The sequence below is a fragment of the Diceros bicornis genome, chromosome 9, assembly GCF_020826845.1.
Source record: "Diceros bicornis minor isolate mBicDic1 chromosome 9, mDicBic1.mat.cur, whole genome shotgun sequence".
Taxonomy (NCBI): domain Eukaryota; kingdom Metazoa; phylum Chordata; class Mammalia; order Perissodactyla; family Rhinocerotidae; genus Diceros; species Diceros bicornis.
Window position 1 is genome coordinate 3,960,805 of NC_080748.1, and position 7,507 is coordinate 3,968,311.

The following is a 7,507-nucleotide window of genomic DNA, read 5'->3' on the forward strand; positions in this document are numbered from 1 at the left end:
TTATTTGTGTTCATTCAATGCTCAACACTAAAAATTACATTGGCTCATACCATAGGACAGCTACTCTGTATGAATCATACTCTAAAATAATGAAATTCCGAGTGTAACTCTGCCACAGTGCAATAGAGAAACTTAAATGGGACATCACAGAGACGATAAGCTCTTCCTCCTTTGTATGTCTGATTTTACTCAACTAACACTTATTGAGTTCTTACCTGTGCCAAATACTGTTTTAGGCACTGGCTATACAGCAGTTAATAAGTCAGAGTCTAGTGGGGAAAATTCACACACACAGAAGTAAATTATATAATATGTTAAATAGTAATAAGTGCTAAGGAGAAAAATAAAAGCCATGTTGGGGAAGGAGATTGCCAATTTAGACAGGCTGGACAGGGAGGCTTCATTTAAAGGAGTAAATTAAGGACCTGGTGGCGGAGAAGGAGCAAAGGGTGCAGCTACAAGGGGCAGAGCAAGAGCCAGCCACCCAGACTTTACAGCCTTCATCTGCAGGATGCCCCACCAATGCCCCCTTCCTCCAGAAACCCACCAGTTGTCAGGGTCCCATCACAACTACCTACTTTGAATTCTCCAGGATTAATCTCTTCATGTGAGATGAAGAGATTTAGAGAGTAGAGAACAAAGAGATTTACACCAGAAGGCCGTGGCTCCCAAGCCACACTTTATCTCTTATACTCTAATCTCCATGCACATGCCTTATTCTGTCTCCATTTCCCAAGCATCCCCAATGCCAAAACACTCTCCATCACCAGCAAAATCTATTATCCTTAACCTCTTCTCTCACCTCCCTGAGAAAACTTCTTCCTATCGAGCTCATACCCTTGTACCACTGGGTCTGAAAGTAAAATATGTGTTTTCCTTATTGTTCTTTTTTGCTTCTAGACTATTCTCCCTTCCTCTACCATAAAAAGCACCCAATTTTGAAACTCATATGATCAGACTACATAACCTACACCTGGCTCCTTTATTGTCTACCAAACCTCCAGAGGCCACTGGGATCTTCCCCTTCATTCTTTAAAATTTTCTGGCAGAGCAACTAGAAGAACAGAGTTGCCATTAACTGAAATGGGGAAAACTGGGGATGTAACAGGTTTGGCGGAGTGAGAGATCAAAAGCTGAATTTAGGACATTTTAAGACGTCTATCAGACGTCCCAAGAGACATCATGTAGGCAGCTGGACACACAAGAATGGAATTCATGGATGAGGCCAAGGCTGTGAAGCATAAATGTGGGAATCCTTAGCATATACATGGTATTTAAAGCCTTAACACTGGATGAGATCACTAAAGGATTGAGGGTAGAGAAAAAAGAAAAGACGTAAAAAGCGTAGTGTCTTTGAAGCCAAATGAAGGCAGTGTTTAAGGAAGAAAGGGTTGAGTTAAATGCTGTTAATAGATGAAAGGTGAGGAGCACTGAGAACTGACCTTGGAATTTGGCAAAGCAAAGGTCATGATAATTTCAGCTTGTGTGGGGGGGGGGGTCACAAAAGCTTGAATTAAGGGGATACATGAAAGAATAAGAAATTGGAGAGAGTGAATATAGCTAATTCTTTCCAAGAGTTTTGTTATAAAGGGAAGGAAATAAATAGAACAGTAGCTGCACAGGAAAGCAGGGTGAAGAGAGATTTTTTTTTTTAAGGCAGGAGAAACGGTCCAGCCCCGCCACCTAGTGGTTGAGTTTGGCGCACTCCACTTTGGCAGCCGGGGTTTGCGGGTTCGGATCCTGGACACAGACCCAAACTATTCGTCAGCCACGCTGTGGCGGTGACCCACATACAAACAGAGGAAGACTGGCACAGATGTTAGCTCAGGGACAATCTTCTTCAGCAAAAAAAGAAAAAGAGAAATAAAAGCATGTTTGTAGGCCGATGAGAATAGAGGGAGGAGAGAACTGCTATAGCCATGTCTTTGAGAGGAGAGATGAGATCTAGTACCTAAGTGGAATGACATCTCACATTAGTTTTAGACAAAATTCTGACAAACTTTATCAGTATAATACAGCAAAATATATATAACCAAAGTGAAATGAAAACGGCAATTTGGAAGCAAACAAATATGTATTTAGCTTCATATCTAGTGTCTAAAAAACATAAACACACAAAAGATAAAAACAGAAAAAGAAATATAGATGCTCAAACATTAAAATATGCTCATCCTCGTTCAACTGAATAGAAATTAAAACAGTAACAACATACTATTTTTCACATATTGGCTTGGCAAAGACTAAAATTTGATAATACCCAGTGTGGAAGAGGAACTCTTTCATAAAATGTTACTTGGAAATGTAAATTGGTACAATCTTTTGGAGGGCAATTGGACAACATCTATCCAAACTGTAAAGGCACAAAAACTTTGACTCCTCAATCTCACATCTAGGCATTTTGTGCTATATTGGCACAAGTTCACAATATTTTTAATAAACTGAAATTACCTTAAATGTCCAATAACAGGGGACCAGCTAATTATGGTATTCATATCATGCAACTATTAAAGAGAACAAGTAAGCTCATTAAGTACTGATCCGGAAGTAATGAATATATCCAAGATATACTGTTAATTGACAAAGGCAAAGTGCAAAGCAGTGTATAACAGATGAGAAAGAAAGACAAAAATATATAATTACATAGCCTTGTGCTGTCCAATATGGTGGTAGCTACTAGTTATATATGGCTATTGAGCACCTGAAATGTGGCTAATGTGACTGAAGAACTGAAAGACAGATGGTGTCATTTTATTACGTCAAAAATCCGGATTTAATAAAATTTTAAAACAAGAGACTGCTGTTTCCCTTGTTGCTTTGTTCCACTGTATGACACATTGAAAATACTTGTGCTCCATATTCTGAAGCAGAATTCTAGAACAGTATCACTAGATAGTTGTTAAAATTGTTCAGTATGTATATGCAAATACTATGAATCACCAGCTTATGGAACTGTTGAAAGATACAGAAGGCAGTAAACTTAATGATATTGTTTTTTGCCAATGTGCCCTCGTTGAGTTGTGGACGAGTTTTACAAAGGCTTACCAAGTACTTACTGTACGTGAATTCCAACTAAAGATTTTCTAGGAACAAAAGGAATGCCTACAAACTATTCAATAACCAAAGACAAAAACAGCAGTGTGAGTTGTTTTCTCACTGATATCACACTTGGAAAACCACAGCTATTCAGGCATTTTAAAAAACTGCTGCTACAGGCAACAACATGAATGAGTAATGTTGAATCAAAGTCTGACATAAATACGCACTGTATGTTTGCATTTAATATGAACTTCAAGAATAGGCAAAATAAATCGATAGGTACAGAAGTTAGAATCACGGTTATCTAGGAAGCTGGGGGTGGTATCATAAACTGGGAAGGGGCTTCTGCCTTCACCGATGACAGCAAGTGTTCCTCATCTGGGTGGTGAATACACTGGTGTATAAATTTGAGCTGTACCTTTAAGATTAGGGCACTTTACTGGATATTCCAGAATAATTTTTAAATATCTGTTCTGGGGAGCTGGCCCCATGGAGTAGTATTTAAATTCTACACTCTCTGCTTTGGCAGCCCAGGTTCATGGGTTCAGATTCCGGTGCGCAGACCTACACTACTGTCAGCCATGCTGTGGCGGTGGCCCACATATAAAATAGAGAAAGATTAGCACAGATGTTAGCTCAAGGTGAATCTTCCTCAGGGGAAAAAAAAAAAAAAGAAATTTGTTCTAAGCAAACTAATTCCATTGCTGAGTTGGAAGCCCATCTAAAAACGTAACAATTTTTCATCAAAATCAACCAAGTAACCTTGGTTAAATTTAAATCACCTTAGCAAGAACCACTTGAAATCCAAATTCAGAAAAGAGACAAGCTACAAAGTCATTTTGTAACATCAAAGCCTAGAAAAGTTCCCTACTAGACGGATAAGTCCAAGTACCAGTTGTGATGCAGCACTCAGACATCTGCATCTTTCCCCCACTCAAAAAAAAAATCCTCTATTCCCTCATTTCAATATCACGCCTATAATCCGAAAAGCATAATTACTTTCAAAATGCAGTATAAAAATAGTTTCATCTTAATATACTATTTATTACCGATACTAAGGCCTTGGTAAAGAGAGCATATGCAGCAAAATGTCTAGAAAGGATTAGTATACGGACTCATTATGCAGACATCTGGGTAATGAAACAAACCGACAGGCTTGAAGCCTCCAAAGAGTGCTATGTAAACATTCTTTAAAGCAGGGGAAATAAAAAGATAAATCCTTTGCATCGTGAGGGGAAAATGTGGATACAAAGAGTTAATCCAAAGCCACCCTCAGACCGTGAAAAGCAGCTAGCTGGTTTGGGAGGTGATTTATCAGTCCCCCAAATTCATCTCCTTGAGAGCCACGAACGAATCCGCAGCAGGCTTACAGGACAAGCGCTCGCCGCGGGTGGGGGAGCCGGCCTCACGGGGGACGGAGGGCACTCTGCCCGAGCACACGGCGCCCCGCGCTCCTCAGCAGCAGCTAAAGGACGGCCCAAACCGCAGGCGATGAGACCCGAGGGGAGCGACGCCGCGTTGACCGAGACGGACACCGAGCTGGAGGCCGCACAGCCCCCGCCACGTCCGCCCGAGCCCCAGCGGGCTCCTCCGCGCACCACCCGACCTCTTGGGTGCAGGACAGCCAACACACCAGCTCGGCGGCTCCTTTCGCCCACGAATTACCGCTCCGCAGTCCCCCGGCCTCTCTATCCACGCTGAGCAGGGCCGGAATGCCAGCTACAATTACGAACGAGCCGCCACAATCATCGCCCCCGGGCGGAGCCCCGCCCCCGGGCCCGCCCCGCCCCCGACCGAGGACTCCTGGGAAGTGTAGTTCCCACCAGCCCCCTTCTGCGCTTGCGTGCGGTGCCGCCGTTCTCATGCAAACTACCGCTCCCAGCGACGAGCCAGCGCCGACGTTACCTGGGGCTTCGGCGCAAGGCGCCTTCCGCCTGGGCCGGGGGCGGGCGGCGGGGCGGACGGCAAAAACCGTTTTCAGGGTGCACTTCCGGGTCAGGCCGCAGCGTCCTGCCTCCCGCATGAAAAACTAAGGGTAGAGCCTGCGCGAGAAGTAAATCTCCGAGTTCCTGGGGCGGCAGGGAGCAGGCTCAGCTAACAACTCAGAGACCGACGGTTTCAAAGGGGATGGGGCGGGAAGCTTTCTGCTTATGGTCGGTCTGTTTGGGCATTATTTAGTCATTTACTTTTTGTCTTTGTTTTCCGCTTTGGCTGGGTGTGACTTAGTAAAGGGTAAAAAAAAAGGCAGTCTGCGACACTATTTCGTAAGGCAAAGGTAACCATGCGAGAACTCACTCCAAAAATAGTCATCGCTCATCTTTTCTTGTAAGGTAATCCGTGATTTGGAAGTATGTGTCCATTAGGTATTAAAACTGTTTATTTTGAAAACTGAAAGTGCAAAGTTCAAAAAATGTTTTCTAATTGCCACCACAGAGTGCTGCGTGGATGCAGACACGGCGCTGCAAGTTACTGTGGTGCACATACCTGGGCTTCGTTTTGTTTAAGTAACAGTAAGCCAAGTAATATTTTTAAAGAAGTGAAATGAAGTGCCATTTATAACAACCCGTATAATAGCTGAAACAAACTACCACTAGTTAAAGATAGTTAAAAAATACTTTTCTAGGGCCGGCCCGGTGGCTTAGCGGCTAAGTGTGCGGGCTCCGCTGCTGGCGGACCGGGTTGGGATCCCGGGTACAAACTGAGGCACTGCTTCTCCAGTTATGCTGAGGCCGCGTCCCACATACAGCAACTAGAAGGATGTGCAGCTGACGTAGAACTATCTGCTGGGGCTTTGGGGGGAAAAATAAATAAATAAAGTTATTAAAAAAAAAAAAACACTTTTCTAGAAATCCACCCCCCCTCCCCAAATTGTTTTACTATCTTCTTCAAAAATAGTCCTTCTTCCCTAAATCAAGGTTTTGGTTTTCCCTCTTTTTTCTTTTTTTTAAATTTTCCTTATGGATGAGGAAACCAAAGCCCAAGACTATGAAGATCACACAACTATTTCACATGCCTTACAAGGACCCAAATGCTCATCTTCATTTATTATAGTCCTTTGCCTTGAAAGCATGCCCAAAAGTCTAATAATGTTTCTTAAAATGTGTATCTTTTAAGACAGTCACATTATCCTCTCCTTTTTGTGCATATATTTTATTCCTATATTTTTGTTCTAATGTATTATGTAGTACCACATTGCTTGTTGGTTGAATAAATGGGTCTTTTACCACACTCAAGTTTTAACTGGATGTTAAATTAAGTTTCTAATATATAAGTGTTCACCTGTAGCCCAGGTAATCTTCAAAACAGCCCACGAAGCTTGAAGGGTCCTCAAAATCCAATACAAGGCAGAAGAGGTAGAGGGGAGAACTTCCAGCTTCTACTCTGCCAGACAATGAAAGATTCAACCTTATGAGCTGCTCTATCCTAGTTGCATCTTCAAGTATTGATGTAGAGAAAAATTAGACTAATAGCTCCATACAGGAGTTTTAACCACGAATTATCCATTCTGATAAATCCTTTATGCCATCATAGGAGGCAGGAGGGCACTGTAATGTAATGATTAAGAGCCCATGTTTTGGAGTCAGGCAGGCCTGGGATCAAATGCTACCTTGACAACTTACAAAGAGCTTTGAAATCTTCAGCACTCAATCTCTCAGAAACTCAGTCTTCTCATCTGCAAAATGAGGATGACAATAGTACCTACCTCATTGGATTGTCAAGAAGATTAAATTAAAAGAAAAATATACAAAAACTTGGCAAACACCTACCATGTAGTAAAAATTTAATGAGCAGGAGGTGCTTTCATTATTTTTAACCACTTTATTGAGGTATGATTGTCATACAAAAAGCTATACATATAATGTATATAACTTGATAAGTTTGAAGATTAGTATTCACCTATGAAACTGTCACCACAATCTATACTATAAACATATCTATCAAAGTGCTTTCATCTGTATCATGACTTCAACTATTAATGAACTCACTTTGTCTGCCAAAGCCCAGCACTACAGGTTATGTCAAATGGTTTTGCAAGATACAAAATAATACTATGTTTTCTCAAATTATTTGATAATATTTTAACATAGTTGATCTGGGTATGAAAGATATTCAAAGTTGAGAACTTTTCATTGCTGGACTAGTGGTAGCAGTGACTGCTCTGTCAAGAGAGGACAGAACTGCAGGCCTGGCTGAGGGATCATCCCCATGCCCATGTCATCCAGCTAGAAAGGGTGACTGGTAGGTCAGGGAGATACACTGAGAGATGCAAGTACCTGGCCTGGAGGCAAAGGCAAGAAAACCCACCTGTTTCACCTGTGGGGAAGAGGGAGTTCCTCACCAAGGCCCCAAACCTCAGATTTCTAGATTTTTACCTCAGTAAAGAAGTCTCTAACAACAGTGTTGGATGTTGAAAGACATCTTTTTTTAAATTCTGTAATTTTAATATGATTTTAATATAGATAGAACTCTT

At 41.8% G+C, this 7,507-nt stretch overlaps 1 protein-coding gene across 6 annotated transcripts in view; it reads right to left on the minus strand.

The window, feature by feature from the left end:
- Positions 1 to 4,783, minus strand: part of CENPJ (centromere protein J) — a 72,140-nt gene extending 67,357 nt beyond the window's left edge. For 2 of the 6 annotated variants that reach the window (XM_058547775.1, XM_058547777.1), the window contains exon 1: positions 4,670 to 4,782. The gene's annotated coding sequence lies outside the window, so the exon portion shown is untranslated. Of the gene's footprint in view, positions 1 to 4,406 lie in introns of all 6 variants that reach the window. The other 4 variants (XM_058547778.1, XM_058547774.1, XM_058547779.1 and 1 more) reach the window with 3 other exon arrangements.
- Positions 4,784 to 7,507: the final 2,724 nt, after the last annotated feature.